Consider the following 20,297-nt stretch of genomic DNA (forward strand, 5'->3'; position numbering starts at 1 on the left):
GTGCAGTGGACTTCAGGCAGGTGGACCCAGGCCCATCCCCCCCTACCTGTTACAATTGTGCTGCTTAATGCTTAGTCGTCCAACCCCCCCCCCCCCCCAAACCCACTGTACCCACATGTAGGTGGCTGTGTTTGACCAATAGACAGCATGGGGAGGGGGAGTTGTTGTAGCCTAGCGGCTTCCAATGAGAAAAAGTGCAGGAGGCAGACATCAAGTTTTAATGACAAGAGACAGCATGAGCCTATCTAGCCCATTATTTGGGCTGAAGCCAGTGGGCGGAGCTTGCTGCCATATTGGTTTGTCCCAAATAATAGCAAACGTGAAGTTTTTTCAAACCTCCTTGGTTTTGTGTTCTCCATGTTAGGAGGGTGTCGGGGGAGGGGGAGATGTAAGGGGAGTTGGGGGTGTCTGGGGAGTTTTCAAGCAGACACAGGAAGGTAAGGGGGCAGGGGCTGATCAGTGGCCCAAGTGTGGGTGGGTTAGATACTGCGATGGCTCAGGTTGGGGGGGGGGGGGGGGATCCTGCCCAGGTCAGAATGGCAGTCCTTCTCTAGGTCTGGCTGTGTCTCTTGGCGGCCCTGCAACTAGCCCAGCATACACAGAGAACAAGGCAAGCCAATAGAAAGAATCCCATAAGACACAGGGAACTGGGCATATGCTCTGAAAGAGCTTTGAAGATGAGGATTATTCACCTAACTCATCCTAGTGAAAATATTCTCCACAACATCCATGATTAATTAACTGAAGCTGATTCACCTCCAAATGACTTCAAAAGTATGCATCTACTTTGGTACTAAATAAAATGACCGATTCATCATTCCATTTTTTGATGAAAATTAATCTGAAATATTTCAGAATAACGAAGTGCTTTATAATGTATAGTATGCATCTGCCTATCTTTTTTCTAAAAATGAAACCTACATTTATCTGAGCGCTGATTAATATGTGTAAAGGTTATATTTAACAACAAACATATACTATTACTACAAAATGATCACATCCATCTTTTTCACTAGTGATTTAGATCTTGATTTAATAGGTGTTTATTTAATTCAGATCCACCCTTTTCTATTTTGTTTGCCAAATGCTGCTTAAAATATCTAATTTGGGACATGTAAATCATGAGTCAGTTTTTGTCATGTTTCTTTAAGGTGTAGCCATCCATGTTTTCAGTTTCACTGTGTATAAAACTCTTTTTAGGGTACAAACTTTGCTGGATATGTTTATGTTTAGTTAAATGAGAAGGGAACTGGGGCACAGAGTTTGTAATGGCTCAAAACAAATCTCAAATTTATGGTTGTTGTTCAGATCTTGGATCTATGTAATGTTACTGTGACAAATCATTTTTTCTGAATGCTGTCTTTTCTGTAAATGCACCAGATAGGTTTAGGCTCATGTTTATAATACCTGGGCCTGATATTCAGCAAGCGGCAATCAGCAATTTGCTGACCGCCACTGGCATTATCCCCTGAAATTCAATGCTGGCCCATGTCCAGGTTCCAACATTGAATTTCCAGGTATACAGGGCTGGTGAAAAACAAAGTTGGTTAAATGTGATATTCAACAGTTATGGGGTCTTTTACTAAGCTGTGGTAGCATTTTTAGCTCACGGTAGAAATTAGCTGGCGGTAAAAGCTGAGATGCCCATTATATTCCTATGGGTGTCTCGGTATTTACCACCAGCAGATATCATGAGCTTAGAATACCACGGCTTAGTAAAAGACCTCCTTAACCGGTTTTGGTGAACTGCATAAAGATAGGGCTAACTTTTGTGTGGTCCTATTTATGCTGTTACCTTGGCCAATTAAGTGCTGAATATCGGCACTTAACAGCCCAAGTGCTGACTCTGCTCCAGATTGCCTCCAAAATAGCTGGTTGCTAACTGGATATTAGCAGCAGCACTATCTGGTAAAGTGACACTGAATGTGCCTGGTTAACCCAGGACAGATGATTTCAGTGGCCAGGAGCCTCTCTTTGCCAATTAAATCATTTTAAATACTGGACCCTCTATTTATTAGATATTAGACCTCCAGTTTTAACCTCATTGGAGCTGTTCATTTACTGTTAAGCTGCTTCCCAGAGATACGATATAAGAAAAATGCTGTTTGCAGTAGTTTGTGGTTTTGGGTTTGTTTGTTTGTTTTTTTTAAAGCTGTGACTAGTTTAGAATGCCTGGTTCATTTTTTTATGAACCAATCACTGTATTTTTTAATGCTAAAGTATCATAGGTTGCCATGACCACACAGACAGCACTACCTCCCTTCCCTTTCCCCATTCAATCACACACGAACAATAAAGTGTTGTACAATAATAAGGCAGTCGTTTTTTTTCATTGCTAGTGAGTCATTAACAAAAGAAGGAGGTGTATAAGATAATACTGACAGTTACAATTTACATGTGCATCTTAGCACTAACACCAGTTACAATATTATCTGTAGAACAATATTGGTGAATTAATCCATAAAAACTCGAGTACTATTACAATTACATAAAACAATTGTCAATGGTAATCAAAATAAAGTGTACTTAATAAGAACATCCAAATCATAAGCCTTCAACCCCCCATAATCAGGGTGTCATTGATGTACTCACCATGTAATAAGTTAACAACACAAGAACACAGTCCATTGTGAAAATTTCAATACACTGCACTGGTTTTGAAGTGACAACACTCGATGACGCCGAGATTGGAGTCCTTTCAAAATATCGGCACCATTTGTATGAGTGATTAGTGCCGGCAAACATGGAGTTTTTGACAGCAGGATGAGTATGTGCTGAGAAGGGGTTGGAATATACATGTGTTGAAACCTATTGCTTTATTCATTTAATTTCTTTTTCTGTGCAGCTCATATGACCTTCAGTTTCCCCTGAAGAAGCCTGCGTTGGTGAAACGGGTCCCCATTGGGACTGAGTCAGAGACAGAGCACATTGAAAGCTAAGGGCTGTTTCACTGTGCCTTTGGACATTACTTATTATGCACAGGAAATTTTAGTAGTTTGCTGCAAGCATCATGAAATAAGTAATGAGAACCAATTGAAAAAAAATGTTTTCAGGAGGTTTTTGCCAATGATTGGTCTTAGTCAGTAGGCAGCTGTGGTACTCTTGTCGCAATTATGAAGTGGATTGGACAATGCTTGATTTCCACAGCATGAGCTTATGACTGCTGAGGCTTTTTCCCTCCTGTTAGTTTGATATTTAGAAAATAAAAACTGTGCACTATAACATTGAAAAGGAAAGAATTGAATGATGTAATGGTAATGTTTCTATAGGTGAATCAGAGGTTCATGATTTGTTTCTTTTAAGCTAAGCTTTGCATATGGAATTGTTCTTAAACTTTTACTTTGAAAATTGCCATAGGATCAGAATGACCTTTACTTTAGAAGCTCTATTCATGTTTTGGATGTCTGAAAACCAGCATTTAGACATCCATATTGCATGGATGTCCAAATCCTGAATTTATCAAGCTAGAATATGGAAATCTAAAACTTCAGTAAATTCTTATGGCAAGAGGGCATGGTCTGGGTGTGTTTTGGGTGGGATTAGGGGGGGGGGGGGGGGTCAAAATATGGACATCCAATTCCAATTTCCGAAGGGAAAGGGATGCCTATGTGTAAAATAGATGAATGTTGGTGTTTAGACCTGTTACCCTGCATATCCAGGTAAGGTGCTTCAATTGAGCAGGTCTCCACTAGAGGGATTAAGGGAAGACACAATAGGTATTACTATTTTTCTGTCCCTAGAGGGCTCACAATTATTTTAAAAAATACACAATGAGCCACACTGGGATTTGAACCAGGGTCCTCTAATTCTCACCCCACTACTCTAACTAGTAAACTACTCCTCAGCACAGTCATCAATGTGGTTATTTATAACATGAATGTTCGAATGCTGCCACAATGACATCCATGTCCCTTGTTTTACCGCATTCATAGTGTGGACATTTTTGTTTATAAAATAGATTTAATGCAGGATGTACCCAGCATATGGAAGTCCATTTCTCATGTCATTTCTCAAACTCCACTTAGATGTAGTTCCCCAGCCTTGGAAGCATGCAGTAATCTGCCCATTAAAGAAAGGATCATACCTTGACTCTACACAGCCTTCAAATTATCACCCAACTTTGAATATTATTTTTGTTGCAAAATGGACTATAAAATATTATTTTTGCTCATCTCTAAGACCATGTTGAGTCCTCCAATATTCTTCATGCTGGTCAGTCAGGCCTTAATTGTTGACATAGCACTGAAACTATTATTATATCACTCATTAATGACTTATATACCATCTTTGAATCTGAGAATGTGGCCCTGGTATTGTCTTTTGACCTCAGCACTGCATTTAATCTTGTTCATCATGAGTTTTTGCTCCACAGAGTATCAGAGACTGGTATTTCTGGGTCCATCTTCCATTGGTTTTCTTCCTTTCTTTCTGACCATGCTTTATCTGTTACTCTTCCATCTTCAGTTTCCCTGATGTTCCATCTTCATTGTGGAGTTCCTCAGGGATCAGTCCTGGCACTTCTCTTATCCAACATCTTTTTCAGTCCACTTGTCAATCTCATCCAAAACCATTTTGTTAAAGCCTACTTCTATGCTGATTATATTCTTCTTTTTGCATCACAAGAACCTGACAAACCTGATCTCTCTTCTATTCAAACTTGTTTAGATGCCATTTCTGATTAGCTTAAATCTCACCATCTGATTTTATACCCTGGTAAGTCCTTGGATAGCAGGTCATCCACTTCGACTCTCCCACCCCCCTCCATTTCTGGACATCCTCTTACCCTGTTGACTCCTTCCACTACCAGAACATTCAGTTGGTCTACCAACTCTCCTTTCAGGCTCAAGTTTCTGCAGTCTCCAGGGCCTACTTTAATTCAATCCATCTAATCTGCTCAGTCAGACACTCTCTCAATCACTCAGCTTGCGCTACTCTTCTGTATTCCCTAGTCGCTACCAGATTAGACTATTGCAACACTGTTTATGCTGGAATCAATTCTATTCTTCTTGAAAAAATTACATCATTCAGAATACTTTGCTTCAACTTCTTACACATGCTTCAGATTTTGATCATGTGACCTGTAGGAGTATTTACCTGCGATCTTACTTTTGCTGGTCTTGGCCTATACGAGCCCGAACCATTCTGTTATAACAGTATGGACACTTCTGCCTGTGGTCTGCATACATCTGTATTCATCAGAAACCAGATTTTCTACAAAGGAAAATTACTGCTGAGCATACCATGATGACTTCATCCAAGGACATATTATTTGTTGCAAACTAGCCCAGTTATCTCCTGGGAAGAATGGAGGAGAGAGACACAGATGGCTCCAGGAGTACGGGATCAGACTGGGAGGTTTGCCTGCCATCGATAACAGTTCTTTTGCTATAACAAAGGCCTCTCTTCATGACTATGAAGCTGGCTGGACATTATTACACCATCTGTGATTGGTCCACAGGTATCATCTGACCATTGGATGCCAAAAGTTGGACTGAAGAAGGAAAACAGAAGGGGAAAAACCAGAAGACTTGCCTGAGGATAGAAGGCTCTGCGAGAGAGAGCGAGCAAGAGACTGATTTCCTAAACACCAGTGAACTGCATACCTTGTAAAAAAAAACTCACAAGGTTAGCTCAGCTACAATATGCGGTCTTACCTAAAGACTATGCCATCTGCATTCAGAATACAGACCTTGGACTTTATTCCTGGACTGAGAGACTCGCTGAGGCTTCAGCTTGAGTCTTAGAGGAGGAATCTGTTTCTTTACCATTGGAAGTCTGCCACAGACTGCAGGGTGAGATAACAGGGTTAACTATCTATTAGTTGAGGGATAATTAGTTCTTGGCTTTTGTCTAAGACAGATGGGTTTTATGTCATGACTTATGGTCTGTGAATTTAGCTGCTAACTGTGTATTTTGCATAAGATGTGTGGTGTAAGTTCTCATAATAATCATTAGGATATCAGTATTGTGATTGGTTGTGTAATCACTCATTTAGTTAGTCCATTAGAATAATCAAATATCATTATCTATATTTTGCTGCTAATCTATTTTTATAGCAAGTTATTTTGTATTTTGCTTTGCATTTTGCATCAGAACTTTATATATATATTTCTTTACCTAATAAATAATACATATTTCATCTGTGGCATTGTTCCTTTTTCCAGCACAGCTAGCTAGCCATAGGGCCAAAGAGGTATGCTTCCTGTAGACACGAGTCCAGAATAATTGCTATTTAGTAGTGTTCTGTTAGGTAAGTACCTCTGGATATATATTATAAGTTGTCCTCCTGAATATACCCCTAAAAAACCCACTGTTTTGCTCATTTCACTGGCTTCTATTTCTTCTAGATCAACCACAAAATACTCACACATAAAGGATCAAATTCCATAAATGGCACCAAAAAATTGGCCCTGACAAAAAAACTAAACAAAACAACAACAACAACTGTACTCAAAGTTAGGCATCATTTATAGAATAGTGCTTAGCAGCTAACTTTAGATATAAGGATTGACACCAACTAAACCCTGGTGTAAATCCTTGTGCCTAAATCATTGTTTATTCAGATATTTGTATATCACTATATCATAGTCTGATCAAAACGGTTAACAATAAAAAGCAAAAATACATAAAAACAAAGGAAAAGAGCACCAGTTCTTAAAAGGAATGCAAACACATTCATATCTTAGAGGAATGGGAAGGGAAAACTCAGGTAGTAGATAAAAGGGGAACAAGGACAGGCTGACTGTCCCCTGTCTTTCAGGCTCAGTAGATAAATTAGGATCATACCTTGAGTAGCTAATTCAAAGAAATATGTTTTAAGCTGTGGATCCCTCTTATTCTATAACAGAGCGCATAAATTGAAGGAACACCCCAATCTACCCGTGACCCTCCAATGGCCAAGCTCCCTTTTTGGAGCTGCATGTAAAATATACACATGGGTCCCGGCGCCTAAAAATGCACACGCAAATTTTAATTAATTCCAATAAGTACAGATAATTATTAGCACCTAAGTATCAATGCTAATTGGCTTGTTTTTCAATTAAATTTCATGCGCAAATTAAGCGCATGCCCAAATATGCACACAAAATTCTTAGCACCATATATAGAATTCGGGAGAAAGTGCTGCACACTGGAGCCCATTACTACCTGGTTTCATTTATTGCCCCCATTGTTCCTTTGAGGGCCCTCCATTCTGCTGCTGGGCTCTGTTTCTTCATCCTTTCTGTTTTTCACTCACAATTTGCCTTCACCCAGCATTCTGCCTTCTTTTAGCTCTCTAAATTGTTTCTTAAATGCTGCTCAATATGAACAGATATTTGCACCAAATTTCCTGCAAATATTTTCCCATAACAGTGCTCACAGATCTAAAAATATGATATGATATAATTTTATAACTGTTCATCTATGTTAAATGACCAAAAATGTGCCTGGTTTATGTCTATTTTATAATGGAAAAGTATAAGACAAGCTAAACCATATGTTGAGTTCAGACATGATCATCATTATCATATGATCATTAATATCCCATATAGGATGACCTTTTATTAATTTTTAATTGAGCTAAGTGGTTTCAATTATTTTATAGTGGCAACATATGTGCCTACATACCTTTTTTAAAAAGAGTCTCAGAAATATTCTTAATAGTACACAAACTCTCTTACTTTTGCTCTATGCATGTAAATGAGTATTTAATTAAATACATATTTACATCACAACTTGCTCTAGATCTGTAAAATCTACATCAGCCAATATTCAGACCGATGCCCAGTTAACTTGGTGGAGAAAAGTTAGGATAATGTTTTTCCTCTCAACTTTATTCACTTACCCCCCCCCCCCCCTATTTACTAAGCCTTGCTAGCAGCTGCCAGTATGTCAGCATTAGCGCATGGCAGTTGCTAACATGGCTTAGTAAACAGAAGGGTTACTTAGCTGGTTAGTAGATCAAATACCATTGCTAACTGGTTAAGTAGTGGCTCCACCCAAACTGTCCCCAGACTGCCCCTAACACAGGGTTTTTTTTACAAAGGCATGGTAGCATTTTTAACATGCGCTAAATGCTAGAGATGCCCATAGGAATATATGAGCATCTCTAGCATTTAGTGCATGCTTATTTTTAGTGAGTGCTATAAACCCTATCGCGCCTTTGTAAAAGACCCACTTAGTCAGTTTCTCAGTGGCTGGTTAGAGGTGATATTCAGCAGCACTACCTGATTAAATGCTGCTGAATATCAGTGGCTGGCCAGCTCAGTGAGTTAAAAAAATTATGAATCATTTTTATTAATTCAAAGTAACATCATGTCATCAATACAGTTGGTATCTACTCAACAAATAATCCAACCGTGTCACACAAAACTTTTTCCCACCCCGACTCTTCACCTTGCAGATTCAGCCAATGTCCATTTAATTCAGAAGGGGGCTATGGACTGCAAGGCATAGGGTGGACCCAAAAGGCTCCCAGCAGTATTTAAAATGCTTCCTTTTAGCTGAAGAAATATCCTCCTGGCAGACAGGGTCGGTGCCCGAGCTTCATGCCAATGCAATAAAATAATCTTTTTTGCTAGAATTACCAAACGTCTAGTTTAGGATCCAATCTGACTGAGAAAGACCATTGTGACCTCACTGTCCTTTCCAACTGGTCCCAAAACTCCTGGATCATAGGGCAAGACCAAAACATATGGCCTAGGGTCACTGGGTTATAGTTATATTTCGTACAACACCCAGTATTGCAATTTTGCCTTTGCTAGCCTGATAGGGTGTAATAAACATAACTCAAATTTGTATTATAGTTTTCATAATTATAGGTGCTGACTGTGGGTGCTGTGGGTGCTTGAGCACTCCCAATATCTGGGGCATGGCAAGTGCAACACTCCACAAGAGGAACCTCCTCCCCCAGTTCTAAGTCCATGCTTGCTGTCCCACTGCCCGCAGCTCTGTTAATTACCTTGATCACTGCCGGTAGATGCACCGCGATGATTGAAAGAAACTACCTCGGGATCTTGGCCTTCCCTATGATGCATCCTGGCTCTTCTGATGCAACTTCCTGTTCTGCATTGGTAGGATGCGTCACAGAAAAGACGGAGGCCCCGAGGCAGCAACTTTCAATCACTGCTGTTGCATCTTTCGGTAGCGATCAAGGTAGTTACCAGCACTGGTGAACCACGAGGTGGGGGAGGGGGGAGGAGGACAAAAGGGAAAAACATAGACCTGCAGGCCAGAGGAAGGGAGAGAGAGGTGCTGCTCTGCTGGATCAGGAAAGGGGAGAGCAGGGCCGTGCCTAGGGTCTCTGGCGCCCCCCTGCAGACTATCAGTTGGCGGCGGCAGCGGCCCTCCCCCCCCTCCCCCCCCCCATGAAAATGATCGCTCACCACTTGCCACACTGACAGGAATTGTCAGCAATATTCTTAGAAACAAATTGCTATACATTGTAAAATAAGATAGCAGATGTAAATTCTCAAAGTGGACATATTCCAAACACTAAAATGAAAATAAAATGATTTTTTTTCTACCTTTGTTGTCTGGTGACTTTCTTTTTCTGATCATGCTGGCCCAGTATCTGATTCTGCTGCTATCTGTCCTCTTAACTCCGTTTCCAGGGCTTCCTTTCCATTTATTTCTTTCCTTTCCTCCTTTCTTCTTCATTTCTGGTCCTCAGCTTCTGCCTATTTTCTTCATAAATGTGCAGTTTTTCTCCTCTCTTCCTTTTCTCTCATTTCATCTCCTTCATCTTTCTTCCCTCCCCTCTATGTCCAGCAATTTCTCCTCTCTCCCTGAGCCCTCCCCTCCCATCCATGCTCCTCTGTCCCCTGCCCCCTCCATTCATCCTTTTCCAGCAATTCCCCTCTCTCCCTGAGCCCTGCCCTCCCAATCCATGCCCATCCATGCCCCTCTGTCCCCTGCCCCCTCCATTCATCCTTTTCCAGCAATTCCCCTCTCTCCCTTCCATGACCCCCCCCTCGCATCCATGCTCCTCTCTCTCCTCTCGCTCCCATGTCCCAGTTGGCCTGGCCTGGCCCGCCCTCTTCTCCCCTCCCCCTTCGCATCCATGCTCTCGTCTCTCCCCTGCCCTCCCGCTCCCATTGTTCAACTGCCCGCCCTCTTCTCTCCCCCCAACATCCCTTTTCTTTTTTTTTTTTTCTTTTTAAATTTACCTCCGTGGCGGTTCCGGCAGCGCAGCGTCAGTGAAGGAGGCGGCGCTGCGCTCCCGACGTCTCTAGTCTTCCCTTCGCTGTGTTCCGCCTTCTTCAGACGTCAAGGAAATGACGTAAGAAGAAGGCGGAACACAGCGAAGGGAAGGCTAGAGACGTCGGGAGCGCCGCCTCCTTCACTGATGCTGCGCTGCTGGAACCGCCACGGAGGTAAATTTAAAAAGGAAAAAAAAAAGAAAAGGGATGTTGGGAGGGGGGGGGAAGTTGAACAGTGGGAGCGGGAGGGCGAGCGAGGTGAGCATGGTGCGGCGGCGCCCCCCAGAGGGAAGCGCCCCCCTGCCATGCTTACCTCGCTTACCGTGTTGGCACTGCCCTGGGGGAGAGGGGAGGGAGGGACAGATAGACAGGAAGAGGTGCTGGATGGAAAGGGAAGAGGAAGAGGGATAGATGTTGGACAAGCTTGGGGGGGAGAGGAAGAAAGAGAGAGAGAGAGAGAGAGAGAGACTGGGAGCGGATAAGAAATGGGGAAAGAAGATGCTGGAAGGGAGAGAGGGGGAGAGGCATTGGACACCCATGAGGGAGACATACTGAACTGTGAGGGGGTGTGGGTGAGAATCTACAGGAAGAGATACTGGCCTTGGGGACAGGGGGAAGAAGGTAGGAATAGAGAAGAGATGCTGGGCATGGAAAGGGAAGGGATAGGGACACAGAGAGGTAATGCTGGACACGGGAGGGGGGCATAGAGGTGTAATGCTACATCTACTTCTATGTTGATGATGTGCAACTACTCATACTCACTGAATGAGATCCACCCACAGCTCTAAGTAAACTGACTGCCTGCCTAACTGTATCTCAGGAATGGGCAAAGAAGTACAAAGTCTACCTGAATCCAAATTATTTGGGTACCCAACACAAGTCGACAAATACCCAACTTCAAAATACCTTTTAGGAAGTATGAGCTCCCTTTAAAATCACAGGTCAGGAATCTTGGGATACTGCTAGACGTATCACTCACTCTGATCCCACAAATTCAAACAACCTTCAAAAATTGTCTGTATCATCTACGGCAGCTAAGAAACCTCTCTCCATATATTAAAAAGACGAGTCTGACCACAGTGGTCCACACCACGATAACACCATGACGAGACTATTGTAATGCCCTGTACACTGGCCAAACCAAATAGAGTTTGTATCTGCTCCAAGTAATTCAGAATGCTGCATGACTGATAGAAGGCTGCAAGTGGCGTGACCAATCACACCCTTCCTACAAAAGCTACACTGGCTACCAGTACCATACAGGGCTAAATTTAAAACTCTGTGTTTGATTTTCAAGGTCCTCAGTAAAAATGGGCTAGAGTACTTAAAGACTAAGTTAGCCCTTTACACAAACTGTGTGTCTTATTTTATTGTATCTTATCTTATTGTTAATTATCCCATGTAAATGTCATTTTTTTTGTGAATTACTACTGAGCAGGAAATGTTTCAGGACATTTTCCTTTATTGTCATTCAGAAAATCTTTAAAGAGCAAAAGATGCCCAGTCACTATCTTTCCACAGCTCATGCAAAGAAAGTGTGTGATATTCTAGTTTGGCTTCCCCCTCACATAAGAAGCCAACCTTTTTAAATTCAGATTATAAATTGATTTGCTTCCTACTCCTTGCTTGGATGGTCCCTGCTTATGGCTGTATAATTCACTGACAAAAGAGGCAGTAGTAAACTATACAAATAAAACAACATTATTCACTATAAATGTCTTTTGTCGTTGTAGCACCAATTCTTCTTCTCTCTGTCGTGTATTATTGCAGTTAGTGAGAAATGTTCAAAGGGTAAACAAGCTGATTTTTAAAAGGTCTAAGCACCTACTTACGTCATCTTTTGATTTTATGAGTTTACTGACTCTGATCTTGTTAATGTAGGTACCTTAAATCACAAGTCCTCTAAATTTAGGTGATTTCAAAGGTGGTGGGGGCTACACTAAGGGAAAAACGTTAGGAGCTCGACACAGATTTCCAGAACTAGCCACCTAACTTAGGTATCTCAAATTAACCATCTCTATACCTGGTCTAACTTCTGAAACCTCAGTTGTAGGTACTTAAATTTAAAGTTAGGTGCTTGTGTTCAATAATCTATCTATGTACAGAGCTAGATTCAATAAATGGTACCCAAAATCAGGTGCTGGAATGATCTATGCTAAGCTACTATTTTGTAAAGGGCACTCTGCACAGAGTACCCTTTAAACAATACAAGCTTAGCGAGCATTTCACACATAACTTTGGTGCGGGAACTTATGCTTGCCAAAAGGCTGATATAATTGCTGGCACCCAACTAATGGCAGTTAGTTGTGCAAATGCAGGTATCATGCCTAAATTCTGAGAATGCTACTCAGCTGAACATGCCCCTCTCATGGCTACAACCCCTTTGGAGTTGTATGCTATGAAATTTAGTCATGCATTATAAAATAGGGCAAAGGGCAGATAAGAACAAAAGAACATAAGAATAACCATACTGGGTCAGACCAATGTCCATCTAGCCCAGTATCCTGTTTCCAACAGTGACCAAGCCAGGTCACAAGTTCCTGGCAGAAACCCAAATAGCGGCAACCTTCCATGCTACCAATCCCAAGGCAAGCAGTAGCTTCCAAATGTCTGTCTCAATAGCAGACTATGAACTTTTCCTCCAGGAACTTGTCCAACCCTTTTTTAAACCCAGATATGCTAACTGCTGTTACTACATCCTCTGTCAAAGAGTTCCAGAGCTTAACTATTCATTAAGTGAAAAAATATTTCCTCCTATTTATTTTAAAAGTATGGGAGGAGTTCCATCGCCTTTATCAGTTTGGTCACTCTTTGAATCTTTTCTAATTCTTCTATATCTTTTCTTGAGATATGACGACCAAATCTCAGCACAATACCCAAGGTGAGGTTGCACCATGGAACAATACAGAGGAATTATAGTATTCTCAGTCTTATTTACCATCCCTTTCCTAATAATTCCAAGCATCTGTTTTGCTTTTTTGGCCACCACCACACACTGAGCAGAAGATTTCAGCATATTATCTACAGCAACACCTAGATCTTTTTATTGAGTGCTGACCCCCAAGGTGGACCCTAGCATCAGGTAAGTATGATTCGGATTATTCAGATTATTCTTTCCAATGTGCATCACTTTGCATTTTCCCACATTATATTTCATCTGTCATTTGGATGCCTAGTCTTCCAATTTCTTAAGGTCTTCCTGCAATTTTTCACAGTCCGCATGTGTTTCAACAATCTCAAATAGTTTTGTGCCATCTGCAAACTTAATCACCTCACTCATGGTTCCAATTTCCATATCATTTATAAATATGTTAAATATCACTGGTCCCAGTACAGATCCCTGTGGCACTCCACAATTCAGTCTCCTTCATTGAGAGAAATGACTGTTTAACCATACCCTCTATTTTCTGTCCAATAAACCATTCCTAATCCACATCAGAACATTACCTCCTATTCCATGACTCTTTAATTTTCTCAGGAGCCTCTCATGAGGAACATTGTCAAAAGCTCTCTGAAAATTTAGATACAGTACATTAACCGGCTAACCTTTATCCACATGTTTATTCACGCCTTCAAAGAAATGAAGGAAATTTCTACCAATTATGTGCTTATTAACACCAATAATTTATTGTTAGTGCCTAACTGACTAATTCTTTTACGTGCAAATCTGGGATCCATGCACAAATTTGGGTGACCTATACAGAATTCAGGCTAAAAACCCTCCATTTAATCGTTCAGAGCTGGATTCATCTAAATTTGAGGCCTAAAAATACATCTGCTTCTAGTCTCTTATTCTGGATAAAAAATGCAACAAAATAAGTTGCCTATGTTCTCAGAGAAATAATCCTACAGATAACCTTTATAAAATATGTCATGGGTTCTCCTTTTTACTGCACAAGTCATAATGACAAACCTCAGGTTGCTTTTTCAGGCCTACAGACATTCATATAAGAAAATGATTGGATAAAGTAAATCATGGTGTTAATTTGTAATAATTGAGAGCTCCTTTTACAAAGTCATGCTAGCAATTCCTGCGTGGCAACTGAGAGGAAGCCCATTCAATTCCTATGAGCTTCCTCTCATTTGCCACGTGGGAACTGCTAGTGTGGCTTTGTTAAAGAAGACCTGTATTATTAAATATTAATATAAACTGAAGAGAAATACACTGGTGTTTTCAATAAATATGGTTTAAATTCAAATAAAATATTTAATAATCTTGAGTTCAAGTACACTTTCACAGTTGTTAATGCACTTCACTTAATTTTATATTGCACATTCATCAGATAATGTTATTAATATACATACCTCCCGATACTGAAAAACATTTAACCACATTGGGCCGCTTAAATAGCTGGAATATCTTGGGCTGGTTTAAATTTAACTAGCTAACTCCGAATACCAATGTAGCCGGTTAAGGTTAAACCAGCCAAAAATAAACCGGATATTCAATGCTGGTCACTGGAAACAGGCCAGCATTGAATATCTGGGCTGACTGCAGGAGTTAAGCGGGCTCCCTCCCGCGGTCTAAATATCGGCTCCATATTCTTTTGTTATTTTGCTATAACAAATATAGATAAGTTCTATAAATTTCATTCTAGATTAGCTTTTGTTTTCCAATAAAAATAGCTAATTTTATTTATCAGAATAATTTTTCCATTTGCACATAGCTACTATGAACATAAACTGACAACTTGAGGGCTAATAAAAATCATGTGAAATTAAGCATCTAGAAGGTGCTTAATAAAGACCATTCTATAAAGGAAAAATAGACACCTACTTTCTTTCATAGCAAGAATTCTCAACCCACTCCTGGGAACACACCCAACCAGAAGCAAAACACAGCAGAGATAACCAAGAACCAGTGCGGAGCCAAAGGAGTATCTTGATAAACTTTAATTAATAAAAATAAGAGGCAAGCAACAGGGAGTGCCTGCATCAAGAGCCCACAGTACATAAATCTAGACAAGAACAAAAATACAGATTCAAATCATAAGAATATAAAAAAAGACACGTATAAATATGAACATGGACTTACTTAATAAGCCAAGCTCAGTTGGAAGCAGGGCCGCCGAGAGACTGGGCCGGGCCCAGGGCAAGGCCGCCCCTGCCACCCTCCCGAGGTTGCCACTGCAGCTCCACCCCCCCCCCCCCCGAGGTCGCAGCCGCCACCGCTCCCCCTCCACCCGCCCCCTCCGTCCGCCACAGGGCCAGGCCCCCTGCATTGAAATCACAGCGCCTCTCACCTCTGTATGAAGGCACTGCAGGCAGCAGGGCAGCAGATCACCTCCCTTCGGCCTTCCCTCCCGCCTTGTGTCCTGCCCTCGCGGAAGTTACGTCAGACGAGGGCAGGACACAGGGCGGGAAGGAGGCACGAAGGGAGGTGACCTGCTGCCTGCAGCACTTTCACATGGAGGTGAGAGGCGTTGTGATTTCAATGCAGGGAGCCTGGCCTGGTGGCAGACGGTCGACGATGGAGGGTGGGTGGGACTGCGGCGCCGGACCCCCCCCCCCTTGGAGGCCCAGGCCCAGGGAATTTTGTCCCCTGCCCCCCCCCCTCTCGGCAGTTATGGGTGGAAGAACCTTTATCGGTTGTCTCTCCTTCGTCATGCTGTTCCCCTCAAGAATGCTCTCTCCTCCTTCACACACCGTTACCAGTGCAGACATGCTCGGCATTTCAACACCCGAGTCGGCGCCAGCGCCAGGAGGCCCTGTCGCTACTTGGAGTCCAGGGGTTTCCTGGTCCCTCCTCTGTGTGTCTGCTGGCATAGACGTCTTTGACTTTCATCGATTTTCGAAACCAAAGACGTCCATGTCAAAAACATCCAAATGCAAGCCATTTGGACATGGGAGGAGTCAGCATTTGTAGTGCACTGGTCCCCCTGACATGCCAGGACACCAACCGGGCACCCTAGGGGGCACTGCAGTGGACTTCATAAATTGGTCCCAGGTACATAGCTCCCTTACCATGTGTGCTGAGTCCCCCAACCCCCCCCCCCCAAATCCACTACCCCCAACTGTACACCACTACCATAGCCCTTATGGGTGAAGGGGGCACCTAGCTGTGGGTACAGTGGGTTTGTGGTGGGTTTTGGAGGGCTCGCTGTTTCATCCACAAACGTAACAGGTAGGGGGGGGTATGTGCCTTGGTCCGCCTGTCTGAAGTGCACTGCAGTACCCACTAAAACTGCTCCTGGGACCTTCATGCGCAGTCATGGACCTGAGTATGACATCTGAAGCTGGCATAGAGACTGGCACGAAATATTTTTAAAGATTTTTTTGAGGGTGGGAGGGGGTTAGTGACCTCTGGGGGAATAATGGAAGGTGATTCCCAATTCCCTCCGGTAGTCATCTGGTCATTTTGGACACCTTTTTGTGCCTTATTCGTAAAAAAAATCAAGTCTGGGTGAAAACGTCCAAGTGTTCGTCATGGACTTCCTTGCTTTTTTCGATTATGGGTCAAAGATGTCCAAGTGTTAGGCATGCCCAAGCAGTGCCTTCGCTACACCTCCGACACATCCCCTTTAAATTTGGACGTTCTTGCGACGGACTGCAGTTAGAGACATCCAAAATCGGGTTTCAATTTATACCGATTTGGACGTCTCTGGGAGATGGACGTCCATGTTCCGATTTATGTCAGAAGATGGACGTCCATCTCTTTCGAAAATTAGCCTGAAAGTATAGCAGTATAGGCAGTAAACCTATGTGAAAATTGAAAAATGAGGGACCTTAACAATAAAATGGGAACAGTCTTATATTCATGTTCATATCCATACTTGTGTGTCATTTTTCTAGACAGATATATGAGAAGAGACTAGAAGACCTGAATATGTATAGCCTAGAGGAAAGAAGGGACAGGGGAGATATGATATAGACATTTAAATACTTGAAAGTTATTAATATAGGTACAAATCTCTTCCAGAGAAGGAAAAATGGTAAAACTAGAGGACATGAGATGAAGTTCTGGTTGGGTAGGTTTAGGAGTAATGTCAGGACATTCATTTTTGTGGAGAGGGTGATCAATGCCTGGAATGCCCTCCTGACGGAGGTGGTAGAGACAAAAAGAGTGATGGAATTCAAAAAGGCATGGGATGAACACAAATTAACTCTATTTAGAAAATAGATGGTATAAAACAAACAAACAAACAAACAAAAAAAACTTAAATGGCTGCAGGTGGGTGAATGTGTGAGTGACACTTGGACGGCGACTCTGGCTGTGAAGAACTAATGCCAGTGCTGGGCAGACTTTGTAGGTCTCTGTCTGTATATAGCAATCCAGTTTAGGATAGGCTGGAAAGGGTTTCAATGACAACTTCAATAGCTGGAACCGAGGACAGTGCTGGACAGACTTTTACGGTCTGGGTTCTGCAAATGACAAAATATATTTGGATAGACTGGAGTGGGCTTTGATGGCAGCTTCAGTAGATGGAACATAAGGACAGAGACAGGTGGACTTCTACAGTCTATGTTCCAGAAACACCAAAGAAAGACCATGATCAAGTATATAATATTAAGTTCATTGTTGATTTTAATCAGGAATTGATAATGAGCATGACTGTTGGGTAGACTGGATGGACCTTTCAGGTCTTTATCTGCCGCCACTTACTATGTTACACGTAATACTAGCATAACTGGGATTGCACATGTGTATGTGGTAAGGCCAGACATAGAGCTGGTATAAGTGCATACATAGGGGCTGAATTCAGTAAAGGGTGCTCAGAATTCGTTGCCAGCAGAAATCAGTACTAAGTGCCAATTCCCATGTCCTAACTTTAGATGCCAGACGTATGCCTGCTGAAACCTCGTGTAACAGCTGACTCCCAAGTTAGGCACACTAAGGCAATATTCTATAACTCACACGCAACTTTTCAGAACGTTCCATGGCTATTTCGTTTTTTGAGTTACACACTAGTAACATTAGGCACCATGCCTTATAGATTAGTGCGGAGCCAGATGCGTGCACAAATCTTAATGAATGCCAATTCATGAATGTCAGACGTAACTTAGTCTGCTTCTTCTTTGTTACAGCAAAATTTATGGACCCTAATGTTCTTTTATTATCTCTGTTGTTTTATACGATATGTTCACGATTAATATTTTGCTATGACATTGTCTAATGATATTTTACTGTACTGTAGCCTGCCCATGATATTGTGTAAGCCACATTGAGCCTGCAACTAGTGGGAAAATGTGGGGTATAAATGTGTTAAATAAATAAATATAAATAATTGATTGTTAGCACCCAATTATTGATAGTTAAGAGCTCGTTAATCAATTAATTTGCACATGCATCTTGGGCACTCTGACAAATATGGGTGCACAACTCTGAGTGCCATAAATAGAATTTGGGGGATAGGGGATAGTTCTATAAAGTGCACCAAAAGTTAGGCACTAAAATGCTAGACCTTTAAATACACATTTAAAAGAACCAAAGAAAGGAGTGAACCCTGCAGAAGCTGCTGGGAAATTGTTTGCCTTTCAAATGTATGTCTAAAAAGTTTGGACTTCAAGGACACTGAACAACTGTGGATTATCTGGGATCTTCATTGGATACCACTACTTAAGAGAGCCTGCTTTGTGCATGTGAAAAGAGAATGGATTGCCTTGATCTCTATGCTTCTTATTTGACATCACTGAAACTGTTCTGCTACACTGCAGCCTTGCAGTTCTAGTCTTCAAAAACATATATACAATAATACCTCTGGAATTTCTCTGTGAAAACATTTCCAGTTCTTCTCAGTGAAGGCTAATGTCTATAACTGGCAGATGCGTCACTTTTTAGTTTCGATAGCTTAGTGAACAGGTTAGCATTGCTAGGAGAATATACAGTAACTTCTCAATTACTTTCCTTACCACATACGAGCCTTTCTGTATAATGTTCTGTCATTTTTGATTGATTAAAAAAAAAAAACCTTCTCTGCACATCATGATTGAGGTTTTTTTTTTTCAAAATGGAGGTTATATATAGCTCGAGGTCTGCACTGCAAAAGCAGTCTTGTGCTTAGAAACAGGGCTGGTTTAACATTATGCATACTAGGGTGCTTGCCTAGGGTAGCAGCTTTTGATGAGGATGATAAGAGTCATTGCCATTAAAGCAAAAACAAAACACACAAACATACACACACAAAACTATCAAGTGTCTACTTTTATTTGCAGAAAGGGTGGGGAAATTTCACATAACATTTTATTTTTACTGTTCCTTTTATCTTTTTGTGGAAATTTTGAAATAGCCCATTTATCTAGGTAAATGACATTTAGAAATTACCTTTATCTGCTTTGTTTAATGAATATTTGCTTGCTTACTCAGTTTAATTAATATTGTATGTTTTGTCATTACGTGATTTGTTTTATTATGTATTTTTGATTTTGTAAATCGCATTGAAACTTTGTAGGAATTGGCTGTTCCTGCCTCTCTGCATTTGAACTGTCTTCTACATCACAACAATTGCAGTATATGTTGGATACTTATGCATTTACCAGAGAATATATTTGGAAACCAGTGTGACCCCTGATGAAGGTTATCTGAAACTTGGCCAGGTTGGGTCTAGTTTCTATTAAAGTTACATTTGAGTGAACTTTTGCTGTCTTGTCTTTCCTTGGATCACTACTGCTGTTTGTACCATCTTCCTGTAAATTACATTGAACCTTTGTTGGAAATTGGCAATTAATAACTACCAGATTAGATTTGATTAGATGTATGTGTATTGTAGATTACACTCTGTTTTGTATGTAAGTATGTGTAATCCCCTATTATATTGAGAACCCCTCCCTAGAGTCACTGTGGGGAGGGAAGTGGGTTTGAAAGGGAGTATGAGAAGCCCAACCCAAGGAAAGTGTTTATGGGAAAGTGTTGAGGGAAATGTTTCTGGTTATTGAATGACAGTAGGGGTGAAGTTTGGAGTTAATAAAAGTTGTTGTGCAGAGCACAAGGTCTTTTGTTGCCTCTACCCCTGCCAGAACCCTTGAGGAGGGGGGGGGGGGGGGGGTCCTGGATGGGCCCTGAACTAATTGGAGGTTTATGCCAGTACAAGCAGTAACTGTGAAGTGGAGGAATGCTCCAGGTGGGAAACAGTGGAACCTAGCGTGGGAGCAAGAACAGGGAAGGAGCCTGGTCAGATC

The sequence above is a fragment of the Microcaecilia unicolor genome, chromosome 5 (assembly GCF_901765095.1).
Source record: "Microcaecilia unicolor chromosome 5, aMicUni1.1, whole genome shotgun sequence".
NCBI lineage: Eukaryota > Metazoa > Chordata > Amphibia > Gymnophiona > Siphonopidae > Microcaecilia > Microcaecilia unicolor.